Raw genomic sequence first — 16929 nt, forward strand, 5'->3', positions numbered from 1 at the left:
AAAGAGGCATTCCGTTTCATTTCATTTCAAAATTTGTACAAGTTATTCAGCTGGAGAATCCGGAGACAGCCTATCCCGGTCTTCCCGAAGGCAGATAGAAGGCGCCAGGACCTTTACAAAATCGGGGTTCTCCCGAACAGTCCGGTTCTTTTCCAGGGAAGTGGCCAGCACTTGAGCGCCACGAGGAAGGGGCCTCGCAGAAGGTTGAGAAGGATCCGCTTCTGTGCTTGGAGCAGCTAGAGGAGGTGGAGGCGACTCTTCTCGGCGAGGACGAGATCGGACAGCTTCTACGATCGGCGGTCCCGAAGGTTGAGATGGGCCTTCTTGTATTTCCCGGCTCATGCCAGGTGTCGCATTTCTGGCCGCTTCATCTCCCGTACTTTCCAGGAGATCTCCCTCTTTCACTTCCGACTCTCCTTGGAGGCTTCGTCTCTTGCCATACCTGCACAAAAGAGAGGTCAGTGAGATCGCTAAGGTCCCAAGATCTAAGATTTAGAAAATACCGACGCCAAGGGCAGAGAGCGGAAGCTCGCGATCTTGGCCAGTGATCAGCTGCATCGTCCAATGATGTAGTTCGGCTGTCACTGCATCCAAACAAGAAAACTTCTCCCTAGCCGCTTGATCTTTCAATTCCATCACCACGGCTCCCTCTTCCCTATTCAGAGCGAGATGCTTTGGACGCGAAGGGCCCAGATGTAGCCAGCTTTGAGGGAAGCCCTCGAAGCCGTTCGGAATTTTGCTCCTCATAATAAAGAAGCGGTTCTTCCAATTCTTCAGGGAGGAGGGCAGATCGGTAAAGAGCCCACAATGAGGCTTCGCCTGAAAGAACTAGTACTCGTCATCCTTTCGGCGAGTCAGTCTATGTAGTTCAGCAAATACTTTGGCTGTAGGATAGAGTCCCTTGGCACGGCAGAGCCCCCTGAAAGCCACCAGGATCCGCCACGAGTTCGGGTGAACTTGGGCGATGCACACTTGGTGAAATTTTAAGACTTCTTAAAAGAAATCGTCTAAAGGGAATCGCAGACTGGCTTTCAACTGTTCTTCGTATACTATAATCATATCGTTCTCCTCAAAGAAATGATCGGCTCGGAGATCGCCGTGACACCGGATAAGCTCGTACGAATCAGGCTCGATGTTGTACTCCTGGCTGAACGATTGTAGGTCAGCTTCTTGAAGGATCGACGGTAGCTCGTCTATAGGAAGACTTTCCCTCCCTGAAGAATGTACTTGCCTTGAAGGTTCTGCTCGCCCCCAAACTGGAACAGAGGCCCTAGGAGGTTTAGGTTGCGTGCTTGGTCCGACCACCTCCGCTTCGTCGGACGACCATGAAACATGGACGGAAGGTGGGCTTGCCGCTCTCTGACCTTCGGCGCCGCTCATTTTCAAAGAAAACAAAGAACTTAAAGCTAAAAGAAGGATTAAAACCCTTACCGGAGCTTGATCGGAGTCGGAAGAGCTTGAAAATCGAGAGAATTTTGGAATTGCTTGCGAGAGACAGAAAATGGCATAAGTGAGAAACTGGCTAACCCCCACCCCTATTTATACTCGGCCGAGCATTTAATGCTCACGATGTCCCAGGCAATGCATCGGTTAACGGGATTCGCCAGCTGTTCTGACACGTGTCTCGAACATTCCAAATTACATAAAGAGATCGGTTAACTGAAGATCGGCATATTAAGATGAATATTTTGAATAAAGGATCAGTTAAGAGTCGTTCAGTTAGGAACCAGATCGGACGAACACATCAAAGATCGGAAAATAATCAATAAAATGATAATTGACAAAATAAGATTTTTATTTCCAAAAGATCAGATTACATCATTTGGGCGATCTCAAAGATCGGTTTACATTAAAAATCTGATTACATCAAAAGGTCGACCTCTAAAGATCTGCAGAACATCCTATCTAAAGGGGGTCTATGTCACAGCCAACATTGTGGCTGATCAAAGAGGGTCTATGTCACAGCCAACATTGTGACTGATCCAAAGGGGTGTCACCGACCCGGACCGAGCTGCTGTCGGAACACCCAATGTGGAGGAAAGCCGCTGTCGGAACACTCAATGTGATGAAAAGCCGAATAAACTTGGAAGAGCAACCGCCAAGGATCGGCGGAACTTTAGCAATTCTCTCACCATCATCAGATAAGGTTATCACGACCATTCGGTCACCGGGATCGTAAATTTTCAGTTGGGGAATAAAGAAGTCCATCGGAAAGGGATCAAAAGCCACAGTTGTAGCCGGAACTATCGCCGGAGCAGCTAAAACAGGAAAGGGAGAAGGGAAAGAGGAAAATCGAATGAGGAAAGCTTCTTCTATCAGGGGTATATATAGGGGAAAGTCAGGCATTTATTGCTAAGCAGAAAACGAAGCGGGCGCTTTGAGAATCAAGGGGAAAACGCTTCGAGAATCAAGGGGAAAACGCTTTGAGAATCGGGGGAAATTAATACTTTGACCGGACCGGACCTGACTAAAGAAAGGATCGGAATGATAGAGATCAAAAGAGGGGAAACCGGTATGAAAGATCGAAAGGGGCGCGTGTCCAGAAGATCAGGAAGAGGGGAGATCGGAAGGCAAAGAGAATAAGACAAATCCCAATAACCGCTGCCGTAATCGTAACCAAGGTAGTTAAAGCGCTGGCATTTAAATCCCTACCGCACGCCTAAGAATCGCCACAATGTCGACAAGTGCCGTGGTATGTCGTGACATCCAGACATCCCAATCTCCACCGTTGATCTCACTTGCAAGGACGAGTCCAGAGCCTTTAGATCAAGGGAGAAGACGACATGATCGCGCTTTTATTCCCAAATTTCTTGATCGCCTGGTCAACGGTTTCGGGCCAGATTAGAAGAAGAAAAGGACAAGTATCCTGAGAATGATCTCGGCCATTCATTTTGATTCTCTTTAATTCTCAAGCATCCGATCATGTCCTTTGAAATCCTGACCCTCCATCTCCCTCAAAATAGATCTTGACCCTTCATGGGGAGCACCCGGTTCCTATAAATACCTGTATGAAAATTGTTCAAAGGGAGGGACGAAAAAAAAATATTGAAGAGGTGGTAATTATAGTGGAAAAACTCTGAAAATTAATTCAGCTTGTTACTCTGCTATTGGAAAGACTTTTGAAACTAGTTTTCTGAAGTATTTTCTTGCAAAAGAGGATTTTTGAATACTGAAACTCCATTTTCAGGCCGTTCATTGTCCTGTGATACTCTCGCTGTCTATCTTTGTCATCTTTATTTTCACTCCATTTTAGCAAAGTATCCTTCATTTCACGGTGAACTTTAGTAATCGGGCCATCAGCTCGCCGTCCTATCACGTCTGGTGATTTCGTTGTCGGTTCAATAGATTTGGCTCCCTACAGGTAAATGTTTATATCGTAGCTTTATCGAGTGTTCTTTTTATTTCACGTACTTCTATTGCTTTTACGTTTATAATTTTTACCAAGTTTACATTTCACGAAGAAAGTTATTCCCGAGTTCATTCTTGAGTTGATCAGTTCGTTCTTTTGTCATTCCTTGTTACCTCTAAATGCAAGAGTTCTAGCCCCGAGCAGCATGCAAGTAGTTGGATAAACTGTAAACAACTGTATCTTAAGCGCTCCTTTAAAATAATAAAATGTCTGAACAATAAGTCAGGGAAACGGATAAGTTGAATTACTTGGCTAGTACGAAATGTGATTGGGTAAAACGCCATAAGGCGAAATAAAACCGAATCTCAGTTAAATAAACAAAATAGATCGAGTATTGCCCGTCGAAAGGTATTGGCACGGCGACCACATAGGAGGTCTGTAGAGTTCGGTTTAATGTCCCCTGTCTAATTCCGAGGTGTCAAAGGGTTAAAAAGAACCTTCTTTCTGGTCCTCTAAATCTTCGAATGCCAAAACCCTTGACCTTAGGCTCCCACGATATGTAAAATTTTAAGAGGTCGGAAAAGTCTTTATTCGACCCCTATTCAAGTAAAAAGAGATCGGAGGAGAGTTCTTATTCGGTCTCAATTCAAAATTTTAATAAATATTTAAAAGAGATCGAAGGAGAGTTCTTATTCGGTCTCAATTCAAAATTTTAATAAATATTTAAAAGAGATCGGAGGAGAGTTCTTATTCGGTCTTAATTCAAAATATTAATAAATATTTAACAGAGATCGGAGGAGAGTTCTTATCCAGTTCTCCACCCAAAATTTTAACAAATAATTTAAAAGGAGGTCGGAGGAGAGTTCTTATCCGATCCTCAAGCTAAAAAAATTAATAAATATTAAAGAGATCGGAGAAGAGTTCTTATCCGATTCTTAAATTGAATTTTAATAAAATATCCCTTTCAAATAAAATTAACATACAACAGTAACTCACTAAGGTTGTCTCATTTACTTATGTATCTGAGTGATCCGAATTTAGTGAAAAAATCAAAATTTCCTTTTGTCAAAAGGATTAGCATTTCCATTCAAGCCCTCCTAACTAATTTATGAAGAACGCGAAGTTAAATCTACTTACCCTTATTGAGGGACGAGGTGGGGTGCCTAACACCTTTTCCACCCGTTTACGGACCCCGAACCTAGAATCTCTGTCTTAAAGTGGTTTCATTTCAATTTATCTTCTCAAATAGTTTTCTTTAGTTTCCCTCAAAACTAAGGTGGCGACTCCTCACTCTTTCCCACTTCGGTGAGGGTTCGTTCAGGAGACCTCAAAATCCCTTGCTACAGCTTGGCGACTCCGCTGGGGAAATACTGACTTAACCCCGGTCTAGAGGTCCAAAAGTAGATTTAATTTTTTCCGATCAAATTATAGTTAGGTGGGCTCATTTGGCGAAATTTTATACGTTAATTATTGTTATTCCTGCTAACTGTTTTACTTGTTTTGCTTGTTTTATTCCCTACAGCGCTTATTGTTTGAAAAAAAAAGGGAAAGGAAGAAAAAAGAAATGAAAGAAAATCCCCCTATATTGGGAAGAGGTAAATGTGTCCCTTCACATACTGAACACTCACACGATGTCTTCACACACTTCGGCCCTATACCCGGGCTCTCTCACCCTTTTAAGAAAGTAGGAGGGGGTCATGTAGCGGTACCCGTGGGTTCTACCCTGTTAGTATCCGTGAAGGCTTCTGCTCAAATTGAAACTCGTTCTATTCACTATGATACCCGTGGAATTTTCCCGATAATATCATGGTTATAGAATGGGGCTCTACTGTTTACAGTAGGGGCAATTTGGGAACCTGTGGCTTTTAGAAAATTAGATCCTGAGCTAAACTATCACGATAGCTGAAAGCCATAGTAAGCTACCTTATAAGATAGAACTATCCAAATAGGTAGCGCTCATCCGGTATCAGGAGTCTCCCTATTATAGGACAAAAAGGGGCATACTTACTCTTACCCTGTTCTGCTTTAATTTCCTTTTGTTCGTTTTTGTGAGGGTAATCTTGAATTCTACTGAAACACCTTCACATTTTCCTACTTTGATAAATGTGTATGTGTCACCCTGTCAACAGTATGATTCAAAATTACCCAAATTTATCTTGCTAATGAGTTCTTCCACAGGCATCATCAAACCAAGAGTCTGTGAAAAGGATAGGCATCATTTTTATCATGGCATCCTCGAGTCAGTCGGCAGAAGAGGTTCAGAATGCTAAACTTTGGTCCAAGTCAGCTCATAGTCCTGTATTCTCGCGAAATGACGTTTCCAAGGCACACGCTAGCTTACTACCTTCATTGGATCTGAATAAAATAAAGGTCAGAATGAACGGCCTCGAGGGTCTATCTAATGGATGGAGGTCGCTTCCCGATCAGGTCAAGGCACGATTTGAAGAGAAGTACGGGAGGATTACAACCTTAATGCGAGTCAAGGTCCAAATCCCGGCATTAAAGGCCATGCTGTCGGTTTGGAATCCTAAGTACGGGGTATTCTCTTTCAATGATATTGATACGGTTCCCACTATGGAAGAATATCAGGCATTACTAGGGATTCCTTACTCATTGCAGAATCGGATCTACCTACACCTTGAGCATAGGCAGACCTAGAAACGATTGGCACATATGTTGGGTACTTCCCTAGGAGAACTAAAGTCAAAAGAAACTTTCAAAGGAAACATGCATGGTTGGTATTGGACACATCTCAAGAAGTGGTTAGATCAATACCTCCAAGAGAAACAGTGGGATTGAGCTTCAGTGGCACTCGCCTTGGGAATTTATGGCCTGATCTTGTTCCCGGGACCATTGGGAATCATAACCTGCAGCACGGTGGAAGTATTCTGGGCAGTAGAAAGGCAGGAGATCAATCCGATACCGGCAATTCTTGCGGAGACCTTATTAACCCTTACCTACTGTAGACGACAGGGTAAAGGGTCCATTAAGTGTCGTTCTCAATTGTTATACCTCTAGATTATCAGTCATATGTGTCCAGTGGAGACAAAGGGATTGACTTAGTACCTTGACCAGCCTCCCATCGAGAAGATGACCCAGTTAGTAATCAGTCCGAAGAATGAACAGCAGTGGCAGGAACGGATTTTGAGTTTCAATAGCCATAATTACTGTTGGAGGAAACTCTGGACATCAGGCCAACCCGTTTTGATCAGCACGGGAGGTAATCAGTCAGTATCCCTAATTGGAGTAACCGGATACACAAGTTACACTCCGGCATTGGTAATGAGGCAGTTTGGCTCAACACAGTCTAGAATCAACATTGAAGAATACCACCAAGGTCATTTCTACCATGAGCTCAAGGAAGAGGAAGGGTTGAAAGTGGCTCGCAAGTTTTGGGAAAACATCACTCTGATGGAGAGATCGCCTAAAGGCTCGAGTGCCTCGGGCGATTATCTTAAATGGAGAGCGGATAGGGACCGAGAACACTCAACTACAGAATTCGAAGATAGCAACCCTCACCGAAACGACCTATTAGAAGGAGCTGATAATCGTTTGGTTGACTCACTACAAAAGGCAAATACCGAAAACTTACAACTGCAGGAACAAATAAAACAGTTGGAGGACCAACGACAGAAACTTAAAAGAAAGGCGAGAAGGCTCAAGGTAGAGGCAAGGGCCGAAAGGATGGGATTCGAAGAGCAAGAGGTACGGTGGGAAAAGGAAAAAGACTCTCTCCAAGCTGTGATAAGAGAAGTAGAAGTACAGAATAGTAAGCTTCAGGAAAAAATGAAATACCAAGAAATACTCGTTGAATAGTATAAACAAGAAAACAAAAAGAAGAAGCTTGAATTGAAAGAACAGACACTACTCGTCAACGATATCTTGAAAGAGTGTGCTATGGAAAGTAAAGAGAAAAAAAGACAAGCTGCTCTCTATCAAGAACTGAAAGAGAATGTTGACCAGCTGGAGAGGACGATAGCACAGCGAAAACAATAACTATTACCTGAATCCGAATATGCTCTGAAAGCATTCGACCCTGCCAAGCAAGAAGAAAGGTTATATGAATATCTCAGAAAATGTCATCTCATTATAAAGAATCTCCCAGAGCCCAGGCCGATATAAAGAATACGGTGTACAAATTATTCAGTTAATGAAATGATTTTTGGATCTTTGTTTAGTAAATTTGTGAATGAATAATATGACTCCCGTAGGAACCCCCTCACTAGAGTTATGTGAAAAATTGAGTGCGCTATATGGACAGGTATCATAAATGCGCATTCAATCCAGTCATTCACGGTCATACTATCGAACGATGCCATGATAAAGTTGATGCAATTATCCTTTTGTAGATTTCAATCTGGCTCCCAAATGCCACTGTATCCTTCGTCCAGACCAGGACTTTTAGTTTCTTTACAAAATTCAAAACTCATTAAAATTTTTTTTTTTACTCCATACAGGAAATCAACATTGCTTCAAACAAGGCAAGTCCGACCAAGCACACGGTTCAACCCAAGCGAGTGTACTTAACAAGATCTCGAACAAAGAAGATAATGGAAGATCAGGAACAAGTACAGAACCTACAAGGGCAGGTTTCCGAATTGAAGGATCAGGTCTCAGAACTTATGAGACTAATAAGGGAAATGTCCCAGAATAAACCCGCTTCAGAGCCTAACCTACCACTACCTCCTCCACCACCTACAACAATGGATCCCCATCAAGCTTCAACTTCTTTTACCTTTCAGTCACCTATTCCGGACTCGACAATCACTGTCAATCCGGCTACCATAAATAATGACTTACCTTACTCTCATTACCCAGCTGTTTTAAACACCGACCCATACCCTTCAATCCTAATCCCACCAGTACACTCCGCCCCTCATCTCCCAACTGGGGGAGTATTCCATGCAGTGGGAGGGGAAAATAAGACAAAAGAAAGCGAGAAGCTATCTGCTCTAGAGGAGAGATTAAGGGCAATCGAAGGACTAAATATGTATGGTTCAGTCGATGTGGCATCACTAAGATTGGTTCCTGATGTGGTTGTGCCGCCCAAGTTCAAGGTCCCTGATTTCGACAAATATACTGGGAATTCGGACCCTCACATTCACTTGGCAACCTATATCGCCAAGATGTCCGCTCTGACAGATGATGACAGGCTGTTAGTCCACTTCTTTTATGAGAGCCTCTCCGGGGCAGCCCTGAGGTGGTGCATTCAGTTGGACAGGAGCAAACTACGCTCCTGGAAAGATTTGGCAGATGCTTTCCTCAAGCAGTATAAGTTTAATTGTGATGTGGCCCCCACAAAGAGGGACCTCCAGAACCTGGTACAGAGGGACAGGGAAAGCTTTAAGGAGTATGCCCAGAGATGGAGAGAAAAGGCGGCAGAAGTGCACCCCCCGGTGACCGACAATGAGCTATGCTCTCTGTTCATCGAGACTTTGAAAGCTCCTTACTTCAACTTGATGGTTGGGAACACTTCCAACAGCTTCTCAAACATCATCCAGGCTGGTGAGAGAATTGAAGCCAATTTAAGAATGGGACGACTGCAGGAGTTGGCTGAGGACCCTGCAAAGAAAACTGCCAATTTTGGCAAGAAAAAGGAGGGTGATGTGCATTCTGTCACCCGGCAGAATAATTACTCCCTATTACCTCAAAATAACTACCGGCCATATCCTTCCCCTCATGGCCAAACCATTGCAAACATCCCACCTCCTTTTCCAAATTATCCACACCCACGCCCACAATACCCTCCGCCTACAAATTACCAACCCAGACCTCCTCCTCCTGCTCAACCAAGACCACCACCAAACAACCTAAGGCCCCCAAGAAATCCTGATCCACCTCTTTCCCTCCCGCTCAGTGAAATATACCGATATCTTGTCGGTATAAACCAGATAGTACCAGTTCCCCTGGACCCTATCCAGCCTCCATACCCCAGGTGGTATGATGCCACTGCCCGTTGTGAATATCATGGAGGTGCACAAGGGCACTCAACTGACAACTGCGGAGCACTCGGGGGAAGAGTGCACGCCTTAATCCGGAACGGGTGGCTAAAAATTGAGGGAAATGGTTCCATCCCCAATGTTACCTCAAACCCATTGCCCAACCATAATACGGGCAATGGTGTAAATATGATAGAGTCTGATGGAGAAAGACCAACACCGGAAGTAGACAAGCTGGTTCCTCACTTTGATGAAATTTTTGCTGTGGCAATGAGGAAAGGCTACCTTTGCCCTCAGGTAGCGGGATTGGAAGAAGGTACGGGGTGTCCTTACCATGGAGGGGCAGCTGATCATGAGCTGCGGGACTGTGAGGGATTAAGGCAAGAGGTTCGAAACTTGTTATCTCTCAAAGTTCTGAGATACCAGACAAGGTCAAAGACGGAAGTGGGAGTAAACACAACTAGATACAGTCAGAATGCTTCTACCTCCAAACCCAGAATCACCTTCTCTCCCCCAGTAGCCTCACCACTAGTAACGGTTATCCGAACTTCTCCTCAGCTCCCTCTCACCAATACTCACGCTGTACCTTGGAACTATAATTTTCAAGTCTTCACTCAAGGAGCGTCGAGCAGCACATCAACACCTAACCTTGTTCCACCTCTAGAACCTCCTAAACCATGCTTTACTCCTCATGAACATTTTAAGATGACTTATGCTGGACCCACCACCAGCGCTACTCCCCAGGTTAATCTTCAGCCCGTTGCTGCCACAAAACCCTCCTCCTTTGAGCAAGAGGTCGAGTTCATAACTCAAAGTGGGAGGTGTTACGGGAACGAAGAAAAAGAAAAGAGAAAAGGGAAAGTAAAGATGGGAGAGTCACTGAAGAATACTGAAGAGGAGGTCGAGAAGAAAGAGGAAGTAGAGCCTGCCGGATCCAAAGAAGAGGAGGATCAGCTCTCAATGTACTCCCTAGTGCTACCTTGGCCAGGTTGCCAGTTGACCAATCAGATATATGTCAAAGTGCTATGGTGGTAAGAGCCTTTGATGGTACCAGAAGAGAAGTATTGGGAGATATTGACTTGCCACTTCAAATTGGCGCATGCACTTTCAACGTCACATTCCAGGTGATGAATATTGAGCCGGCCTACACTATGTTGCTGGGGAGGCCTTGGATCCATTCTGCGAATGCCGTTCCCTCAACTCTGCACCAGAAGATAAAATACATTATGGACGGCAAAATTATCACTGTAAGAGGAGAAGAAGCCATTTTGGTCACCAAGCCACAATCACTCCCTTATGTGGAAGCGGCTGAGGAGTCATTGGAAAGTTCTTTCTAGGCCCTTGAGTTACAAGAAACCAGAAATGAAGGGGCTATGGCTATGGCGGCCAAAGTGATGTCAAGGAATGGATATCAGGAGGGCAAAGGCTTGGGCACTGCATTGCAAGGAATCGTTGAACCCATACCGGCTACAGAAGATAGGTCGTTGTGGTTTGGGTTATGAGGAAGATGCCCTTATGGATGGGCGATTCTGGATGAGGAAAATACTTCGGGATCAAAGGTTCGATCAGACAATGGGAAAGATGAAAGTAGTCCCGAGAATCACAGAAGTCTTCACTAAACCGGTCATTGAAAATCCGGCAGATGTGGAAGAATCACCTGATGAACCATCCATCGATGTCATCTACCTGGATTCCTTGTATGGAGCCCTGGTCTCGCCAATAGCTGAGGGGCAGGAACTAGACAACTGGACGGCAGAGGACATCCCTGTACTCAATTTCGAGTAAAGTACCTTTGGTTATCTACACTTGATCATTTTGTCCATGGTGACAAGTGTAATACTGTAAATGGACCTTTTTCTTATGGCATAAACATTAATGAATTAATAGCGCATTTTAAATCCAATTCTCTCTTTCTTTCCTTTTGAATTCCATCCTTATAATACGTTCTATTTTTATTCATTCAGGACCATTCATCAATTAACACCTAATAATCCAATAGACTCAGAAATTCCTCTGGTTAATTTTGAAATCCCCATAACTGCCATTACTTCAAGTGATTCTGAGGAAGACCTTACAGAAGAAAGCAATGAAAAGGATGAACCCTCCCTAGTGCCTTGTGGAGACGAAACGCACACCATAAATTTAGGCACAGAAGAAGTAAAAAGGGAACTTAAGGTAGTGGAGAGTGAAGAATTGGGAGATATGATCAGTCTGCTTAAAGAATTCCTCGACGTATTTTCCTGGAGCTATGATGATATGGTTGGTTTGGACCCCCAGATAGTGACGCACAAAATTCCCCTAATTCCGGGGACAGCAGAAGTTAAGGAGAATGAATCCCGACACACTGCTCAAAGTTCGGGATGAAGTCAAGAAAGCGATATGTGTGGGTTCTGAAGTGGTCAAATACCCCCAATGGGTGGCTAACGTCGTCCCGGTAATGAAGAAGGACGGGAGAGTCAGGGTGTGCGTTGACTACAGAGATCTTAATAAAGTAAGCTTGAAAGACGATTTCCCTCTCCCCCACATTGATGTGTTAGTTGACAATGCTGCGGGATTGGGCAGGTGTTCATGTATTGATGGGGCATCAGGGTACAATCAGATCCCAATGGACGAGGAAGACAAGGATAAAACTGCTTTCATCACTCAATGGGGAGTATTTTGCTATCGGGTCATGCCTTTCGGGTTGAAGAATGCTGGTGCTACCTACCAGCGCGCAATGGTCACATTATTCCACGATATGATGCATAAAGAGGTGGAAGTGTATGTGGATGATATGATCATTAAATCCAGAGGAAAAGAGAGCCACGTACAAGTGATGAGGAGAGTATTCGAAAGGCTCAAGAAATACCAGCTGAAACTGAACCGTGCCAAATGCATATTCGGAGCTAGATCTGGAAAGTTGTTGGGATTCATAGTAAGTGAGAAAGCAATAGAAGTAGACCAGACAAAGTTCGAGCTATTCAAGAAATGCCATCCCCAAAAACAGAAAGGGAGGTGCGCAGTTTCCTGGGAAAATTGAACTACATATCAAGGTTTATTTCCAACCTCACTGCCAAAGCTGAGCCTATTTTCAGACTATTCCGGAAGAACAACTCCACCCAATGGGATTCAGTTTGCCAAGAGGCTTTTGAGAAAATCAAGCAATACTTGTCAAGCCCACCAGTATTGGTTCCACCCGTGGCGGGGAGGCCTCTAATCCTGTATATGGCGGTCCAACAGAACTCGATGGGATGCGTTTTGGGACAACATGATGATACCGGCCTAAAGGAGAGGGCTATTTATTACCTGAGCAAGAAGTTCAATGATTGTGAGTCAAGGTACTCTTTCTTAGAAAAGACTTGCTGCGCGTTAGCCTGGACAGCAAATCGCCTCAAGCACTACATGTTGAATCACAAGACATGGCTCATCTCCAGGATGGATCCTATCAAATATGTATTCGAAAGCCCATTCATGCCAGGTAGGATAGCCAAGTGGCAGGTTATACTCTCTCAATATGACATAGTCTATATGACCCGGAAAGCGGTGAAAGGTAGCGTAATCGCTAACCTCCTAGCAGAAAATCCTATCCAGGATTATGAAGCTCTGGATTTTGAGTTCCCTGATGAGCATATTAATGAAGTAGACTGCGAAGAAGAGGGGCCAGCCGATGTATGGGAAATGTATTTAATGAGTCAATTTGTCCGGTAATGGAATTGAAGCTGTATTGATATCCCCGGATGGAAAACACTTTCCGATAGCCATTAAGTTGAGATTCGACTGCACCAACAACGTCGCGGAATATGAAGCTTGTGTGATGGGTCTACAGGCTGCAATCAAAATGAAAATCAGGAAGTTGGAGGTATATGGAGACTCAGCCCTGATTATTTATCAAGTCAAAGGGGAATGGCAAACCAAGGATCTGAAGCTAATCCCATATCAGAAGTACTTACTGGAGCTGATTAAGAAATTCGAAGAAATCTCTTTCACTCACCTTAGTAGAGACAAGAATCAATTTGCTGATGCCTTAGATACTCTAGCTGTTATGGCTCAAATCAAAGAAGGGCAGATAACTCAAGTATTGAGGATTAAAGCAAGGGATGAGCCAGCTTATTGCTTCATGATTGAAGAAGAGCCCGATGGTAAGCCTTGGTATCATGACATCCTGATCTACTGCAGAACCAGAGAATTCCCTTCGAGGGCAAGCAAAAACGAAAAAGGGATGATTCGGAGATTATCACTAGGATACTTCCCCAGTGGAGAAGTCCTATACAAGAGGAGCTCCAACGGTGAATTGTTGAGATGTGTGGATGCAAAAGAGGCGAAGAGGATCCTTTTTGAGACTCATGAGGGGAATTGTGCAACCCATGCCAATGGGCACATGATGGCTAAACAAATTATGTGACGGGGGTATTTTTGGACCACAATGGAAAAGGATTGCATCGAGTATTTCCGAAAGTGCCATAAGTGTCAGATCTATGCTGATCCGATAAATGTGCCACCTCACAAGTTGTTCAACCTCGTCTCACCATGGCCTTTCGCAATGTGGGGCATCAATGTGATTGGTCCCATCAATCCCAAGGCATCCAATGGGCACAGATTCATCCTTGTAGTCATCGATTATTTCTCCAAGTGGGTCGAGGCGACATCCTATGCTCACATCACACAGAAATTCCTTAGAAGCAATATCATCTGTCGGCATGGTCTCCCCAATGAAATTGTCACTGACAACGCCAAGAATCTCAATGGTCCAAAGATTCAAAAATTGTGTGATCAATACAAAATCCGACATCTCAATTCCTCCCCATACCGTCCCCAGATGAATGGAGCGGTGGAAGCCGCAAATAAAAATCTAAAGAAGATAATCCGGAAAATGACGGTCACATATAGGGATTGGCATGATATGCTTCCCTACGCTCTTCACGCATACCGGACTTCTGTGAGAACCTCAACAGGGGCAACTCCATACTCACTGGTTTACGGGATGGAAGCAGTATTACCTATTGAAGTTGAAATTCCTTCCCTAAGGATTCTGAGGGAATCGGGGATTGAGGAGTCAGAATGGATCCAGTCGAGGTTGGATCAGTTAAACTTGCTGGATGAGAAAAGGTTAACAGCGGCATGTCATGGGCAGTTATACCAAAGGAGAATGGATAGGGCATTTGACAAAAGCATTCGCCCACGCGAATTCCAACCCGGGGACCTAGTTCTGAAGAAAGTGCTGCCGAATCAAAACGATCCCCGGGGCAAATGGTCACCAAACTACGAGGGACCCTATGTAGTTAAAAAGGCATTTTCTGGAGGAGCCTTGATCTTGACCCACATGGATGGAGAAGAATTTCCAAGACCGATGAATGCTGACACTGTCAAGAGATACTATGCCTAAAAAAAAAAAAAAAAAAAAAAGGGTAGGAGTGAAAACCCGAAAGGGTGCTCCTAGCAAAATGTGGAAAAGAAGGCGAAAACCCCGAAGGGGTGCTTTCTGTAAAATGAATGAAGGATGAAAACCCGAAAGGGCATCCTGAAAAAGCGAGCCTAAAAAAAAAAAAAAAAAAAAAAAAAAAAAATGGAGAGGGGCCTAGGGGTGAAAACCCAAAAGGGCATCCCAAGAACAAAAATGGAGAAATAAGGAATGGGGGCAGGAAACCAGGATGAAGAGGAAACTGTCACGGCATGAGGCTTCAGAGAACTTGAAATAATGGCAGTTAAGGGTTTTCAAAGCCAATCATATGGAATATGTGAGATCTATCCTTGTCCCCTTTTCCTTTGAAAGTCTATCCTTGTTTTTTTTCTAAAACCATAATAAAGTTATACTTTATTCCTTCTGCTTTTATTTTTTCCTGTTTACTCACTCTTTAATACTATCCTTTCTCTTTGTTTAATGCGCTATTAATCAGTTAAAATTTTGCCATAAGATTAGGATTTGAAAATTGATAACCTCACATACTTTACTATGAGATTTGCAGGGAATGGCCTAAAAAAAAAAAAACTAGAGGCGAAAACCCGGAAGGGCGCTTCTAGTCACATAGACAAAGGGGAAGTGAAAACCCGCAAGGGCGCTTTCGGGAGAAAGTCAAGAAATGGGGCATTTGAAGAAATAGGGGTCATAGGTCAAGTCTTGCAACTCGTCCTCCATTCATCATTGACCTTCGAGATTCTGTTAAGTACACTTCATTGGGGAAGAACTTCCTGTGTCCGGATTAGGCTTGCCATGTAAGTGCGATTTAATTTCCTGCACTTTTAAATTTTCAGTTATCAACCTCTGGTTCCTTGATCTAAGTTGATTTTAATTTCCAGCAATTTACATTTCCTGTTATCAACCCCTGGTTCCTTGATCTAAGTTGATTTTAATTTCCAGCAATTTAAATTTCCTGTTATCAACCCCTGGTTCCTTGATCTAAGTTGATTTTAATTTTCAGCAATTTAAATTTCCTGTTATCAACCTCTGGTTCCTTGATCTAAGTTGATTTTAATTTCTAGCAATTTAAATTTCCTGTTATCAATTTCCTGTTATCAACCTCTGGTTCCTTAATCTAAGTTGATTTTAATTTCCAGCAATTTGCATTTCCTGTTATCAACCTCTGGTTCCTTGATCTAAGTTGATTTTAATTTCCAGCAATTTAAATTTCCTATTATCAACCTCTGGTTCCTTGATCTAAGTTGATTTTAATTTCTAGCAATTTAAATTTCCTGTTATCAATTTCCTGTTATCAACCTCTGGTTCCTTAATCTAAGTTGATTTTAATTTCCAGCAATTTGCATTTCCTGTTATCAACCTCTGGTTCCTTGATCTAAGTTGATTTTAATTTCCAGCAATTTAAATTTCCTGTTATCAACCTATGGTTCCTTGATCTAAGTTGATTCTAATTTCCAGCAATTTAAATTTTCTGTTATCAACCTCTGGTTCTTTGATCTAAGTTGATTTTAATTTCCAGTAATTTGCATTTCCTGTTATCAACCTCTGGTTCCTTGATCTAAGTTGATTTTAATTTCCAGCAATTTAAATTTCCTGTTATCAACCTCTGGTTCCTTGATCTAAGTTGATTTTAATTTCCAGCAATTTACATTTCCTGTTATCAACCTCTGGTTCCTTGATCTAAGTTGATTTTAATTACCTACAATTGGACTTTAATTCCTGTTGCCAACCTATAGGTCACTAACTTAGGTGTGCTTTAGTTCCCTAACTTCGAACACCTAATCGTCCAAAATATGAGTCTGAATCTTTACATAATTCCTACACGAGAAATTTTTCCCTTTAATAGAAATTATGTAAAGAGGGGCAGCTGTCGACACCATATTTTGGCCGATCCACAGAATCCATAAACTTTGAAACCAATCTCCAGCACTAAGTCTCGCCTTGCCATTTAACCACATTTTCGACCTCTCTTCACAGAGAGAGTTGAATCAATGCTAAGCCCTCGTATCCAATGAAGCCTTACCGGTCTATTAAATCACTCACCAACCTCTCGAACCCATTGTCCAATCTCCTGACCAGTCAAGTATGTTCCTGATCTTTTTTTTGACAAATGAAATCGAACTGACACTAAATCTTTGTTACCAGTTTTATTGCCGATCTCCCTTTCAAAAGTTTAAGAACAATCGAAGGTTCCGTTTCGGTTTAATGATGCCCCGATCTTAAATGTTCAAGCCAGATTTTCAATTTTA

Source organism: Hevea brasiliensis, chromosome 18 (assembly GCF_030052815.1).
Source record: "Hevea brasiliensis isolate MT/VB/25A 57/8 chromosome 18, ASM3005281v1, whole genome shotgun sequence".
Lineage (NCBI taxonomy): Eukaryota > Viridiplantae > Streptophyta > Magnoliopsida > Malpighiales > Euphorbiaceae > Hevea > Hevea brasiliensis.